A 16,298-nucleotide genomic window follows, 5' to 3' on the forward strand; every position below is an offset into this window, starting at 1 on the left:
GCTTGTTTATCTTCAAGCTTTTAAGACCCCAGAAACTATATCTTTTGATAGCTGGGGACCATTAGCTTTCTTCACCACATTTGCCTATGCACCCATTTTATCTTCAGTGATCATGTCAGGGAGGTGAGCCTCATGGAATGCCAGGTTATTAGAGTAAAATGTTCTTGCATTGAGTGAGTACTTGAATAGAGGCCCAATGTCCCTCTGCTACCTTAATACTTAACATATAAATATATGTACATAGGTCTACTTCCCTAATGCTATATATAAATATATTTACATATGTACATCCCTGTATTTAGACCTCTATAAATGTCTTTGCCTCCTAGTTCTTTCCTCTATTTCCTTTGACTTTCCTCTTGTTTCACTATTATGAGGCTTGATGTTCTTATTCTTGGTGTTATTCTGACTAATTTTAGTGCATTGACCATGGCTGCCTCTGTCTTCAGAAATGTGTAAGATATTAACAAAGTTGGTAACAAACTTAGTTCTAAATGAATGGAATTTAATATTATTTTTGTGCATAATTAGTATAAAAAATGTAATAATAATTCTAGAAGTGAATTTACTCAGAAATCCATTATGAACTCACTAATTTTATTTTGGCAACTTTCTACCCATTTAATAAGCATTTACCTAATATCTGCTAGGTACAAGGAAGGAACTGGCAGTGAAAAGAGGAACACCCTCACCGAGATGGATGGACACAGCGGCTGCAGCAATGGGCTCACACAAGAACCACCGTGAGGGTGCCGCAGGACTGGGCAGCTTTTCCGTCTGTTGTGTATAGGGTGGCTAGGAGGTGGAAATGACTTGATGGCACCTAACAGCAACACGATAAACGGGGACAAGATTAAAGTTGTCAAGGCTTTTGTCTTGCTTGAATACTCAATTTCATGGAAGCAACAGTCAAGAGATCAAAAAAAGCATTGCGTTGGGTAAATCTGCTGCACAAAACCTTCTTAAAGTATCGAAAAGCAAGGGTGCTACTTTGAGGAATAAGGTACACCTGAGCCAAGCCATGGTATTTTAAATTACTTCATTTACATGTAAAAGTTGGACTTTGAATAAGGAAGACATAAGAATTGATGCATTTGAATAGTGATGCTAGAGCAGAATATTAACAGTACCATGGATTGCTAAAAGAACAAACAAATCTCTTTCAGAAGAAGTAGTGCCAGAGAGCTTCTTAGAGGCAAGGATGGGGAGACACCATCTTACACACTTTGGACATCATGTCAGAAAAGACCTCTCCCTGGAGAAGGCCAGCATGCTTGGTCAAGTAGAAGGACAGTGACAGAGAGGAAGGCCCGCAAAGAGATGGACTGACACTGTGACTGCAAGAATGGGCTCAAGAAACGAACAATGGTGAGATGGCACCGGACTGGACAGTGATCTATCGGTTGTACATATGGTCGCTATGAGTGCGAACACCCCCACCATCAGCATGAAGGAATTAGAAATTGTTCCTAATTCTTGGAAAGTTTACAAACTGTGATTACGACAGATTGAATGAATCACCAAGGGCCTTAAATATCAGGCTAAGACTTCAGAGTTTTTAATAGATGATGAAGGGCTGTTCAGGACTTCTGATCTGGGAAGTTATTAGCCTGTGGGATCATTAACTCTAGATAGCTATGGTTGTATTTCCCAGTAATGCTTGATCACAAGGAACACAGAGCTCTTCATTTCAAACCTCTTAGCATTTGTTGTTCATTTCTTTTGTGCTTAGTGTTTCATGACCATGTTTAGGAAGTTTATGAACTATTTAGAAATGAGAATACTTTTATTTTCAGCTTAAGTGCCTTCTGAGCAATTTTATAAAGCAACACTTCTGGCACTGAAAACTCAGCATGTCCCAAACTACTTAGTTCTTACATGATCCCCCCCCACCACACACACACACACATACATGCATGCATGCATGCCACAAACCCTGCCTCCCCTTTCCTGTTGGTTTTTATTCCAATTAATAGTATACTAAGGGAAAACATATTATTACAAAAATATACCAGAAGTTGTTAAGAAACTATTCTAAAGTCTAGCAATGAATGCACTGGCAATAAAAACCCCCAGAAAACCAGGGCTCTGGGAATTAATAGGATGCCAATGGAGATGTTTCAACAAATGGATACAATGCTAGAAGTACTCACTGGTCTGTGTGAAACGTTTGAATAGGAAAAGACCCATCTGTGTGCCATTCCAAAGAATGGTGAATGAACAGAATGCAGAAATTTGCAGACTATATCATTAATATTGAATGTAAGTGAAGTTGTTTTGAAGAGAATTCAAGTCAGGTAACTCCCAGAAATGCAACCAGTTTCAGAGAAGGACATGGAATGAGGAACATCATTGCTGATGTCAAATGGATCTGGCTGAAAGCTGAAAATACCCTGAAGATCTGTACCTGTACTTTAGGGACTATGTAAAGGAACTTGACTGTGTGACCATTGCAAACCATGGATGCCATGAAGGAGAGTGGAATTTCAGAGCACTTAATTGTGCTCGTGGAGAGCCTGTGCCCGAACACGGCGTACTATGTGGATTAAAATTAGGAAAGGTACATGTTGTGGTTGCTTCCCATGAGCATATTTGTTCAATCTGTATGCTAGGCAGATCATTCAAGAATCTGCACTATGTGAAGACCAGCTTGACATTAGGATTGAAGGAATAATGGACGTATCAACAATCGACAAGATGAAGATGAAAACCCTTGCTGGCTGTATGAGAAAGAGACTTGACGGCTTCCTGAGGCTCCTGCTCAGATTCTGAACTGCGTCTCAGAAGCAGACCCTGTCATACCTGCACCGTTGCCATCCATAAAGACGATGGAGGCCATTAAAAAAAGAAAAATGAAAAAGAACAAACAAAAAGTTACTTGAAGCGCTTTCTGATGAGCGTAAATGACTGTAGTCTTCAGTATGGATCACACCACAGCCTTAAAAAGATCCCCACACTGACCCAAGCAGCATCATTATAAAGGAAGAAAAGACTGAAAGTGGCAAGGGTTTTGTTTTACTTGGACCCACAATCAATGCAATAGAAATTTCAGTTAAGAAATTAAATAGTTTCAACATATAAACAATAAAAGGACAATTAATCCAATTGAAAATTGGCCATAGTAGAGGACATGGACACACGTTTTACCAAAGAAGACATTCTGGCATCCAACAAGCATGAAGAAACAGTCAGGATCATTAGTTATGGAGGAAATGCAAATCAACATGACAATCGGGCATCATTATTGCACCCGTATTAATAACAAAACTCAGAGCAAGCAAACAAAACCAGAAAATCAATGCTGGCCGGGGTGTGGAGAGATTGGAACCTTCATACACTGCTGGTGGGATGGTAAAACAGGACAATTACTGTGGTAAATGGTTTTGTACTTGCTTCAAAATGTGGAAATAGAAATTCCATGTGACCTAACAACTCTTCTACTTGTTACATTTACTAGAGAAATAGAGCTTTGGCATGAATAGATAGATGCACATCCATATTTTTATAGCATAATTCACAATAGCAAGAAGATGGAAATAACCCAATGCCTATCAATGGAAGAATAGATGAACTATAGCACATACACACAATGAAACATTATGAAACATTAAAGACTGATGACAAATCTGTAAAACCCCTCACAACGTGGATGAACCTGGCAGACACAAAAACGAGGGGGATGGGAAGACACTGGGATGTTCCCAGAATTTAAAAGCAATAGAGGCAAATACTGTTATACACACAATCCTGCAATAATAGTGATCTATCAGTTATGCATGGGTAGACATACCAGCCGAACAGATGAGGGAGGAAGTGTGGGACTATACTCTCAAATATATATTGGTTTGACAGAGAATATTTACATGTGTATTTTCCTATAATGCAAGTGTATGTGTGAGTGTGATGGAATGTACAGGAGGCATGGTTTTGACAACTTCTTAGACATAACAAAACACATTAAGAGAAAAAGTCATAGGGCCTGAGCGTTCAGGCTCATGGTACTGAGACACCCAGGTAAATCAGCAAAACATCATTCACAAAGACATCACTTTATATCTTACTTTGGTGAGTAACAATTGTTTTTTTTTTAAAGGTCTTGAGCAGCCATGAAAAGTGAAGCTATTCGTCCCTCCGTGTCTGGAGGGAAAAATAGTTAGTAAATGGGAAGATTCATGTGAATAAACAGTTCAATGGATTAATTAATCATGCTAACATCAGTGTCCATGATTCTGAGACCAGAAGTAGATGGTGCCTGGCTACCACGACCAACTGCTCTGAAAAGCATCACATTAGATGATCTTATGTAGAGTGGGAGAAAATTATGGGGCAGAACTCAAAATCGTAAAAATGACCAGGCAAATTGTTTGGACAGAGACAAGCGGACAAAACTCTGACCTTTATTCACCTACGAATAAGCAACCATTTGAGATAAAAATGGCAACGTGCTGCCAAGGACGAAGTTCAGAAGGATTAGAAAAGGAGAAATAGAAACAGGAAACAGAAGGAAGAAATGGAATAAGTGATGTTTATACAGTGTGGTGATTGTAAGCAAAGTCTTGAAATAAATGAATATGAATGTTGAATGGAAAACTGATCTCATGAACCTGCACCTAATTTACAGTAAGAAGTAAAAAAAATTAAACATAAGACGCCATGCTACATTGGACAAATCTACTGCACAAGATTTCTTTAGAGTGTTCGAAAGCAAAGACGTCACCGTGAAGACTGAGGTGGACCTGACTCAAGACATGGCATTTTCATTGGCCTTACATTCAGGTGAAGGCTGGACAATGAAGAAGGCAGATGTAAGAAGAATCGATGTCTTTGAATTAGGGTTTTGGCAAAGGATATTGAGGGTACCATGAACTGTCAGTTGAATGAATAAATCTGTGATGGAGGAAGTCGAGCTACCATGCTCTTTGGAAGTGGGGCTGGTAAGACATTATCACCAGCATTTTGGACGTGTTATGAGGAGGAATCAGTCTCAGGAAAAGGACACTATGAGAAGGTGGTGGATCCATGAAAAAACAAACAAACCAGGAAGATCCTGCAGGATGTGAATGGATGGAGTGACTTCAACAACAGGCTCACACACAGTAGGCCAAGCTTGTGAGGACTGCACGAGACCAGGCCGTGTCTCATCCCATTGTACATCAGGTCACTTGGAGTTGAAGCCAGTTTGAAGGCACCTACCAACTAACAACCAGAGCTTTTCCAAAGTCTAGAAATTATGACAAATATCTTCATGCTTGAGTGTGTACAGAGTCTTTTGTTCCCCCTGAGAAAACCTTGATATGGACATTCTGGCCTTGCTAGTGAATACAAGGCTTAAGCTGAAATAACGATGAGCAATATGATTCTACAAAATAAATTTTAAGGCTGTCATCATTGAATGGGAGTAAGGAGTTTGGAAATTTGAAAAACTGCATACATCAATATTTGTGGAATGAGTGGATACACACCCTAGTACTGTAGATATCATTGGTGATTGCTATTATACAGTTTAGAAAAGTGAAGTATAGAGAGATGAATTATCTCTATTAAGATGATTTAGTTAGGGAGTGGTTTGTTCCATATTTAAATTGGTTGGTCTAATTCCACAGTCCAGGCTCACCACCACAGTGCAATACTGCTCCGCGTGTTATGGCAAGAAGGTTCAACATGGCTATGAGCGCAGCAGGTCAAACCCAGGGATGACTAGAGCGAGAGGTCGATTCCCTGTCATTAGACACCGTTGCAGCCTTAGATATTTTATTTGGCTTGTTCAATGAAAAGATGTTCTTAGGAAATTTGGGGCCCCAGAAATCTGGATGTCATGTTTAAAATTTTGTTCACCTCTATGTTCAGTCATTTGTCAATCTCATCCAATGATTCTATTCACTCTTTCAAATCTACCTTCTTCCTTAGTGGTTAATTCCATAACCACAACTATAAAATTAATGTACTTAGCTGACTTTAAAGGCATTCTAAATGATTGATCTGTCTCAAGACTCATCTGAATTCTTAATACATCTCTCAGATAGCAGATAGTCCTCTAATTCATCCCATACCTGCTCTACTGGTGTATCTACTCTCCCTTTCTTTTAAAAAAAAAATCATTTTATTGGGAGCTCATACAACTCTTATCAAAATCCATACATACATCTACTGTCTCAAGCACATTTGTATATATGTTGCCATCATCATTTTCAAAGAATTTTCTTTCTACTTGAGCCCTTGGTATCAGCTCCTCATTTCCCTCCCTCCCCCTCCTTCCCTCGGTCTTGAACCCTTGATAATTTATAAATCATTATTATTTTTTCATGTCTTGCAAATCCACTTATTTTTGTTTTCTATCATCCTTTCCTTATTTATAGGAACAAGAGGTTTTTTCTTTCCAAGTAATTAATCATCATTGCTTTTGTATTTAACTTAAGGAAAATGAAAATTCTTGTTAGATATGTTTCAGCAAAATCATATCCCTTATTTGTATAGTTACTTTCGTTCAACACAGTTTTGTGCCTTTAATTTCTCCCTTGAAGTTTCATCATATTAGATTTAGTTCATCACTTTTACCTGCTATAAGCTTAAAAATAATTATGATTCTGTTATGCACCCGCCTTCTAAGTTATTTGATGAGAGTTCCATGGAAACATCCATCCAAATTATCAAAGGGTATCACCAACATTCTGGATATAGGGACAAAGAACTAGAGACACAACTAATATATGGATGGTAAGAAAAGTGCTCATAGAGACCCCTGCCCTTTCTCTCTGCTTGCCACATTCACCAAATATATCCATTACCCTTCTTCATCTTTCAACTGAGATTATAATAGTATCGGTCCTGTGAGAATTAAATATGATAGTAGGTAAAGGATGCATGTTAATTATTATCATCATTGAACATACTATTCATTAATAGAAGTAGCATGGCAAGTTTGGCTGGCACACATGATGTGATAGGTAGGTTTGTTGTGCCAACATGGCCAATGAACACATGTGACATTAACTGAAGGGTGGAGAGATAAATGGCTCGGCAAGCCTCGCCTTTCTCTCTCTTGCTCTTTGATGATCGGACCAGTGTGCTGCTGCCTTGCTTGTTCTGTGCCTCCATTTGCAAGCTACACTACCTGTGGGATACCTAACTCGTGGACTATGTCACTCTAGTTTGAGGTTCCTTCAGGACTTGTTTTGCAACACTATTGGAGTATACATCTCTTGAGCTGGGGACTGTCGGACCCTGTCATCTGGCTGACTGTTGGTGACCTGCCTTGCTGTTTGCTGCCTGTGGGCGGGTAGCCTGAATTTCTCCTCAAGACTTGAAGGACTGCCAGTGTATTAGCTGTCTCATGGAAGTGAGTTACATTGAGCCATTTGTACTGCTTCATAGATTAATTGTTTATTTCTTATGTTAGCTATCTATATAATATGTATAAAATTATTAGTGTCCTGGTTTTGTTTCTCTGGAGAACTGTGTCTAACATACACGAATATCCTGATTATGTCAAGAGGGTGTTCAGTTAGTTTTATTATAACTTTTACTCCACTGCATGACCAATAGAAATTATGATCTCTATTGCTTGCTGGAGATATAATGTCAAAGACAGCAAAAATGAATAGTGGTGGCTCGTCCTTTGTAAAGCATATTCTTATGTGTATCTGCAAAGCCGTTCCTTTGAGGAACATAGCTAGTTTAGCAAGTCCTCTAGGTCACACGTCTCTCCATTTGCAAGGTTAACCTCTTTCATAAGCTTCTGGCAATATGGTAATTTTGAATGTTGATTAAAACTTGCAACAGAAAACATGACTGCAATATCAATGGCACCTTTAGTTTTAAACCAGATTAGAGTTCCTTCTTTTACTTCACAGGAAGAAGAAAACTACCTCGTTACCTGAATACTAATAGAAACATCTAGTAATTCATCTATAATTCAAGTTATTATAATTCAAGTTATTATACAAGAAAATAAACTCAAGAAAAAGGTAGTATAGTAGGCTTGTAAGAGAGTATTTTAAAGTTTTAACTATTTGTATGCTAAAAATTATAGAGGCTTCAGATATATGGAGCATATAGGTTTATAAAATTAGAGTAGGAAATTTATTTTCTAATAAATAACAATAATATTATTGATAAGCACATTTATTTAATGAAATGTATCTTTGTTTCAGGTATTTTGTTAAGCAATTTAAGTATATTTCCCATTTAAATTTATATTTCCTTTTTAAAGCCTGTGTTAAGCTGGCTAGTCTAGAGAAACAAACCCAGTGACAGGTATCTATGTACAAGAAAGAGTTTTCTATCAAGAAGTAGTTATATATAAAAAGGCAACCCAGCCCAGTCCAACTCAAGTTCACAAGTTCGATACCAGTCTGTAAGGGACTCACGAAGCCACATGCAATGATCAGAATGTAGGAAGATCTGAGACCAGCGGGTCCAAAGTCATGGGGATCCAAGGTCAGTGGAAACATGGGAAGGCACCAGCAGCCATCAGGGTTAGTGACAGAGCTCCAGTAAGCAGAGGGAGAAGGCGGTTCCCAATTTCCCTGGGTTATAAGAAAGTCACCCCCCCCAAGAAAGTTTCATTAAGCTGTGACCTGATTGGCAGATTAGATTCCACCCCTATACTTTGATGCATCTTTGAGTTGACCTAAAATAATCTAACTACCACCAAGCCCCTCTAAAACACATCATATTATCATCTCCATTTTACATATGGCAAAATTTGAAATCCCAAGTGACTTGCCTCAGGTCACACAGCTAGTCACAGGTAGAGCTAAGATCCAAAGGCAAGTCTGTCTGATTGCCAAGCATGTGTTCCTAATGACTACAGAGTTCCTAATTACTAATTAAAACCACAGTCGTGGTTTTTAAAATGCACACTGCCACAGAAGCAGAAAACATGAAAGAAAACCAGAAGGGGAGAATATCAGGATATGTATCTTTCACAGATGTTGTTCTTGTTGCTAGTTGCCCCAAAGCCATCAGGACCCTAGAGGTGGCAGAAAGAAGCATCGCCCCGTTCTGCAGCATCACCATGAACTGCTGAAGATTTCTTTTGGCCTTAGGGTTTTCACTGGCTGGCTTTTGGGGGAAGTCGATCATTGGGCCTTTCTTCCTAGTTTGTCTTAGTATGAATGCACCACTAGAATCTGTTAATCATCATAACAACACACAGCCTCTATTAAGGGTCAGGTGGGGGCTGTGCATACGGGAGTATTGGTCAGGAATCTTACCCGGTCTTTCCACGTGGAAGGTGAGTGAGATTTCCACCACTGAGCTACCAACGTGTTCTCTCTGGCAGGCAGCTTTAATATCCAATTGTATAGTTCAAAGCCAAATACATGTTTTTATTGAGATGGGTACCCTTCACATGTATCTATCATCTATCTATCTTTCTATCTATCTATCTATCTATCTATCTATCTATCTATCTATCTATCTACCAACTATCTTTCTTTCTATCATCTATCTATCTATCTATCAATTATCTATCTATCTATCTATCTATCTATCTATCTATCTATCTATCTATCAACCAACTATCTATCTATCTGTCTGTCTCTCTGTCTATCTATCTAATCTCTTGCCTACCTAGCATTCCAACCATTTAATGTTCAAAGTTAGTTTGCCTTTTGGAAAATTCTACTCTTCTGCCTTATACACAAGCATAGCACGTCCTATGCACAAGCACATGAGGGACCCTGGAGAACCAGAGTCTCTCGCTCTTCATGCTGTGATTGGTTCTGTTTGGGCATAAGACCCAATGGGGCCAAGCAGAGTTCTTTGGAGAGGATTGTGGTGGGCACACAGAGGGAAAGCAGCCCCCTGATCTTTCTGAGAGAAGAGCTGCTAATTCCTCTGGGAGCCTGGAGCTGCCCTGGGCCATCTTTGCCATCCAAGAAGAAAGCTTGCTTAGGCACAAAGCCAACACAGAATGAAGCAGAGGCAAGAGTTGAGCTAAAGAAAGGTCTGTGCTTATATTTGAGTCCTAAGGGCCAATCGTGTGAGCAGCTCACACCGCTGCTTCAGTGTTTCAGTAGTCAAGAGTTTAAAGTGACTTTTCGTCCCGAAGCTGTTTGGATTTCTGTCATCTCTCGGGGGAAAGGTTTTGTCTAAGTTCCATTTAAACGACATCCTTGTGTATTTCATGGAAGAGTTCGTGCTCTTTCACCTGTCCACTTATTTGTTCGTGTAGTTACCTTCTTCTCCACTCCAACACACCCTCTTCCTTCTGGCAAAGATGAGGAGCAATGGAGAGTCTCCCTGGACAATCTTGCTGTCTTTTAGTGCAAGCGAATGCATAGCTCAAGCTATTTTATCTGTATACTTGCACACAGAAGTATCATAAAATTGACTAAATGAGCTATTGTCACAAATGACATATCAAACATCGAACTCTGAAATACAGATACATCCTAGCAAATTCAGGCAGACCACATCTGAGCCGGCTCCAGATCCATAAGCCCAGTTTCATGTGTTCAGGCTGTTTGGATAGAGTTACCCAAACTCCCATCCCAGAATTCCCCGGGGCTCCACTTTTCTGTTTGTGATATCCTCCTAAGGAATCTGACTCAGGCCTAGTGATCAACAGATGCCTCAGCAGGGTGAGTGCTTTCCTCAGTGTTCTTTAAACCAGGTTTAACATTTTTGTGGAAAAGTCAATAGCGTTTTGACTGCTTTATGAATCAGTGTTTTTTCTAATGCTTGTTGTATGGAGATACTAGTGGGAAATCAAGATACCCCTTCTTTTCTAGCAGGAGCGAGAACACCAGACCTCCCTGTGAAAACAGGAACCACGGTCTCACTCCACCTGAGAACGACCTCACAAAATGATGAGGCATGCCATGAAAAACTGTCAGTACAGTGTGTAAGGAGGGTGGATGTTGGTGTTAGTTCTGTAAACAAAGATTAAGGAATTATTCCATAATTAATTGAGAACTGTGAAAATATGTATACTGCTTGGCATGAAATACTTTTTTTCTTCGATCGCAGGTGGAGGGAGGTCAGTAGGAAATGAGATGACAATTTCTTGAAGAAGGGCCCTTTCTTTTCATGTCAGATAAGAGAAAGATACAGGTCAGGCAGTAGTCTCCATTGGGAGAGTCGAAGCATCTTCTGCTGCTCCAGGAGAAGCTGAATGGATTGCTTTTGCCTAAGTCAGAGATGATAAACACACTAGAAGCTTCTGTTCTTTGAAAGGGTGTGATTTGATATGAAAGATGGCATGATTTCATATATAGTTTTAAAAGGACACTGCATTTTAGCTTCCTGCATTTATTTAAGAATCAAGACTTAACTTGTCTAACGAATGAAACATGTTTGTCCCTATTAATTGTTCATTCTTTTCTCAAACTTTGCTGTTGGGGTTAGAAGAGACACTAAATAAATCAAGAAAGAAAACATATATTCAGCAGCATAGTCAGGTACATCCTACCGCCTAGGTTCCCACTGACATTCCCATTACCCGAAATTCATGAAGCAAAGAGTTTTTGAGCTTTTCAGAGAGTAGGAGGTAGAAGGGAAATTGGACATTGCAGGGAGTGACTGTGACATACGTGCTGTTCACTTGATCTATGAGTGCATTTTCAAACAATGAATATCGCCCTGATGGTTAGCCGTTTTATGCAGATTGCACCCGACAGAAGGAAAGCAATCGTTCAGAGCAGCCAAGGAGAAAGCAGTTCATAAGTCAGAAGATGGAATTTTAAAATGAGAAATGTCAACTTCTCACTGTACAGTAGATGCACAAATGGTCTTTCAGTGATTCTGAGTGTAGTCACATAGACTTCTGGCCGAAAGCTCACCATAACCGATAATAGCCGATTGGATTAACACCACTGATTGCAAGAAGGCTAAGAAACTTCTTCAAAATGTCTATAGAGTTTGGGGCAATGCCCCCTCATCCCACCATCCAAATTCCTGGTGGTTGGGCTGAGTTAATACCAAGGAAAGGCCAGCACTTCCAGCCTCGTTCTGTTGCTCCGCAGGAGAAAGATGAAGTGTTAGGTTCTTGTGAAGGTTTAGACAGAGCCTCAGAACCCTCCGGGCAGTTCTGCTCTGGCCAATAGGGTCACTGTGAATCAGAATTGACTCAATGGCAGAGATTTTTTTTTTTAAATTTCCAGTCCTCTGATTCTTATATAGAGTGGGGCTAAAAAAACCCCAAACTGTAGCTCGTGAAACTGACAAGGGGAAAATACATTTTGCACAAGTTATCTGGAAGAAAACTATCATTGTAAAGGAATAATTGGATGAGATATTCAATACGGTTTTTTTTTATTTCAATGAACATATTAGATAATCTTAAAAATAATCTTTGGGGTCTTTCAATATTTCACTGATAAGTACTTCATTTTATGCATAGATGTGTTAAATCAGTCTTCACAAGGAATTCATTGTCTAAGACAACCATTCAGCCAGTTATTTTGTAATGTATTGCTTTACTATATCTAGATTTCATATTTTTTCATTTTTATAAGGATTTCATTTTATAAGGATTTTATAAGGTTCAGCTATAGACTCCTGCTGATGGATGAGATTTAAAGCACAGTGATTAATTATATTACACAGTGTGTAAAAGAAGGTAAAACTTAGTGATAAGATGTCTGTTGCCTGAGGCCACCACAAAGCCAGATCTAGTTAGCAGCAGGTCCAGAAAATACCAACTCGCTGCTGTCAAGATCGCCTCTCTTGTGGAGTAATACATTGTACCAGGTCTCCTTTGCACTTCTATTACTCTTTTCACGCTAATCTCTTCTTTCGTAACTTCCTGGAAAATTGTGGTATCAAAGAAAACTTGAAAAAATAATACAACAGTACATTTATATGCCTCTCATTCTGATTCATCATGAACATTTTCCCATATCTACTTATTCTTTTTCTGCTGGAATAAATTTTTTTCCAATGGGAGCCCACTCTATGTACATACACAAACACAGTGTTTAGAGCCATTTGAAAGTAAGAATCTGACAACTTGGCATTGTCAACAAACATCTCCTAAGAATAAACTATTCTCTAAAGGAACTCGGACACCATTATCACCTCTCAGGAAACCAGGAGCTCAGTAACATTATTTTACATACATATGTACAGTTTCTCAATCGTCCACAAAAAGGGGTTGTTTTGGCTTTTTAGCCTGATAAAGAATCCTTGGGTAGTTCAAAGGAGTTTTGGTAGAATCATAGTTCTCCTTGGGCTACTAACCACAAGGTAAGCCATTGGAAACCACCAGCCCCTCCACTGGAGAAAAAGGAGACTTTCCACTTCCGTAAAGAGGTGCAGTCTCAGAACCCCCAGGAGAAGTTCTACCCTGTCTTACAGGGTCACTGTGAGTTGGTAGCAACTGGATGGCAGCCAGGGCACCACAAATGGACAGGCACTATCCTACTAGTAACTAATTGGAAATATTGGCAGTTCAAATCCATCCAAAAGTATATTGGCAGATGATACGGTGATTTATTTTCAAAAGAGCCTATCTATTGAAAATGCTGCAGTGCACAATTCTGCTCTGAAACACATGGATTCAGCATAAGTTAGAGGTGATGGCAACTGTTTTATAACTTTCACAAAAACTGACAAATATTTAAGAGTTAAGATCAATTGTTTTGAAGAAAAATATTCTACATGAAGTTTCTTTTTGTTTACTCAGTGTCGGGTGAATGGGAAAAAGGTTTCCAACAAATTCTCAGAGGAAGAGCTCTTGATACCCTTAAAGAGTACACAGATGCACTGTTGTGAACATCCCTCCGTTCAAACATCCTGGCCTTGTTTGCACCAATGCAGTTGTCAGTTTTCTTGAAACACCTTTCTAATAAGTTTCCCTGATCACCTTGTGTCTTAGAGAAAAATCTATCTGTATGACCCCTTTGGAAAATCACAACCTTCTAAGCTGACCTTTCTGCCTTGAATTTAACTTATCTTACAGAAAAGGCGACCTGGAAGGATATAAAAGAAAACCTCATGAACCTTTGGTGATGGTGTGTGATGGTATCCAGTTGATTCCAGCTCAGATCATCCCTATGTCCAATAGAATGATGACATACTATTGATCCGGTGCCAGGGCATTGGTGCAGCCACAGTGATAGTCCATCTCACATAGTGTCTTCCTCTTTTTTGCCAACACTCCAATTCACCAACCACAGTGTGCTTTCTCAGGGACTGACCTCTCATGGTAATATGTCCAAAGTATGTGAGAAAAAGTCTCCCCATCCATCTTCACTTCTTAGGATAATTATGTCTTTCCTATGTTCAGGACAGGTTGCTTGTTCCTCTGGCAGCCTACAGTATTTTCAATACTCTTCACCCAAACAGTAGTTGGAATGCATCGATCATCCTTCCTTATTTATTGTCCAGCTCTCACAGACATGTGAGGTGGCTGAACATGATCATGGCTTTGGTCAGAAACAGCTTAGTTCTCAAAGTGACAGCTGTACCTTTTAATGTTTTAAAGATGGCCTGTGCAGCACATTTGCCCAATACAAAACACTGTTTTATTTCTTGATAGCTACATCAATGCCTGTTGATTATGAGTTTAAGTAAAATGAAATTCCTGCTAACCTCAGTCTTTTCTCCATTTATCATGATGTTTATTCATTCAGTTGTGAGGACTTGGGTTTTGTTTACATTGAGTTGCAATGCACAGGGCAGGCTATAATCCTTGACTGTCATCAGTACATACTTCAAATCCTCCTCTCTTTCAGCAAGCAAGGTTGTAAACCAGTAAATCACAGGTTGTCAGTAAGCCTTCCTCCAATTCTGATGGAAAGTTCTTACTGATATAGTCCAGTTTCTTGGATTATCAGCTTAGCATGCAGACTGAATAAGTATGCTGAGCGTATATAACTCTAATGGATACCTTTCCTGGTTGTAAGCCATGCAAGTATTCCTGTGTTCCATTCAAATGATAGCCTATTGATCCATGTGCAGGTTCTGCATGAGCACAATGAAATGTGCTGGAATTCCCATTCTTCTCAAAGTTATCCATAGTATTTTGCAATCTACACAGTTGAATACCTTAATCAACTCATCACCAATAAATCACAAGTAAACATCTTCCTGGTAATTCTCTACTTTCAGCCAAGATTCATCTGGTGTCACAAATGATATCTCTTATTCCAAGCCCTCTTCTGAATCTGATTGTGTCATTTGCATATCACAAGTTGATTTTAAATCATACAGCATTCATTAGTTCTGTGTGAATGACTACCTCTTTGTCAGCAAGTGTTGCTGGGGCACAATTAATGGTTATGGAATTCCCACTCTTTGAAATGTTATCCATCATTTCTTATGAATCCCATAGTCAAATGCCAGTGCAGCATTGTTCACAATAGCAAAAATATGGAAACAATCTCAATGCCCACCAGTACAAGAATGGATCAAGAAACTTGAGTGCATACACACACTGGAAGAAACAACAAGGAAACCCTCAAGTACCTTGTGACATGGATCGACCAGGAGGATAGCATGCTGAGGGAAACCAGCCAATCACAAAAGGAGAGATATTATATGAGACCACTGTTATAAGGGAAAATATTACTAACCAAAATAAAGATTCCATATATATGAAGGGTACCACCAAACAAACAAAAATGGATTTCCCCCCCCAAAAAAACTATATATTTATTTTAAACAAAACAACCTTATCACCGTCAAAGTACTCTTAATATAATGGTCGATTCTGTAATTCCATTCTTTTTTAAAATTTATTTTTATTTTTTGTAATTCCATTCTTGGAAACATTTTTCAAGCTCATCTATTTGGATGGATGACAACACCTCTCTCATTTTTGCCCTTCACCTCTTCTGTGTCATCAAATTGTTGTCCTTTCATGTCCTTCTGCATTTGTAGAAACAAAAAGAAGTCACACAGAGTGAAGTCAGGTAAGTACGGTGCGTGGGGCAAGACAGGCAGGCTGTTTTTTGCCAAAAACTGGTGCATTGAGATGGCTTCATGAGCAGGTGCAATGTGGTGGTGACAAAAGCAGTCTCCCATCTGTCAAAAATCAGGCCTTTTTTTTTGTCACACACAGTTACGCAATCTTTTCAGAACCTCTAAATAGAAAGCTTGATTAACAGTCTGACCTGATGGAACAAACTCCAAATGCACTATGAATTCACATCTTCATCTGTTCTGGAATTTTCAGATGTCCAGAATGAGGTTTGTCATCAATTGACATTTCACCTGTTTTGAAATGAGAAAACCAGTCGTAAACTTGAGTGTGTTTTTTTTTCATAGCTGTGTTCAGCATCACAACAGTTTCTGTGGCATTTTTCCTGAGCAGGAAGCAAAATTTCACAGCCACATGCTGCTCTTTTATG

Source organism: Echinops telfairi, unplaced genomic scaffold, assembly GCF_000313985.2.
Source record: "Echinops telfairi isolate 266 unplaced genomic scaffold, ASM31398v2 ScPeMD7_7421;HRSCAF=8459, whole genome shotgun sequence".
In the NCBI taxonomy this organism is placed as follows: Eukaryota; Metazoa; Chordata; class Mammalia; order Afrosoricida; family Tenrecidae; genus Echinops; species Echinops telfairi.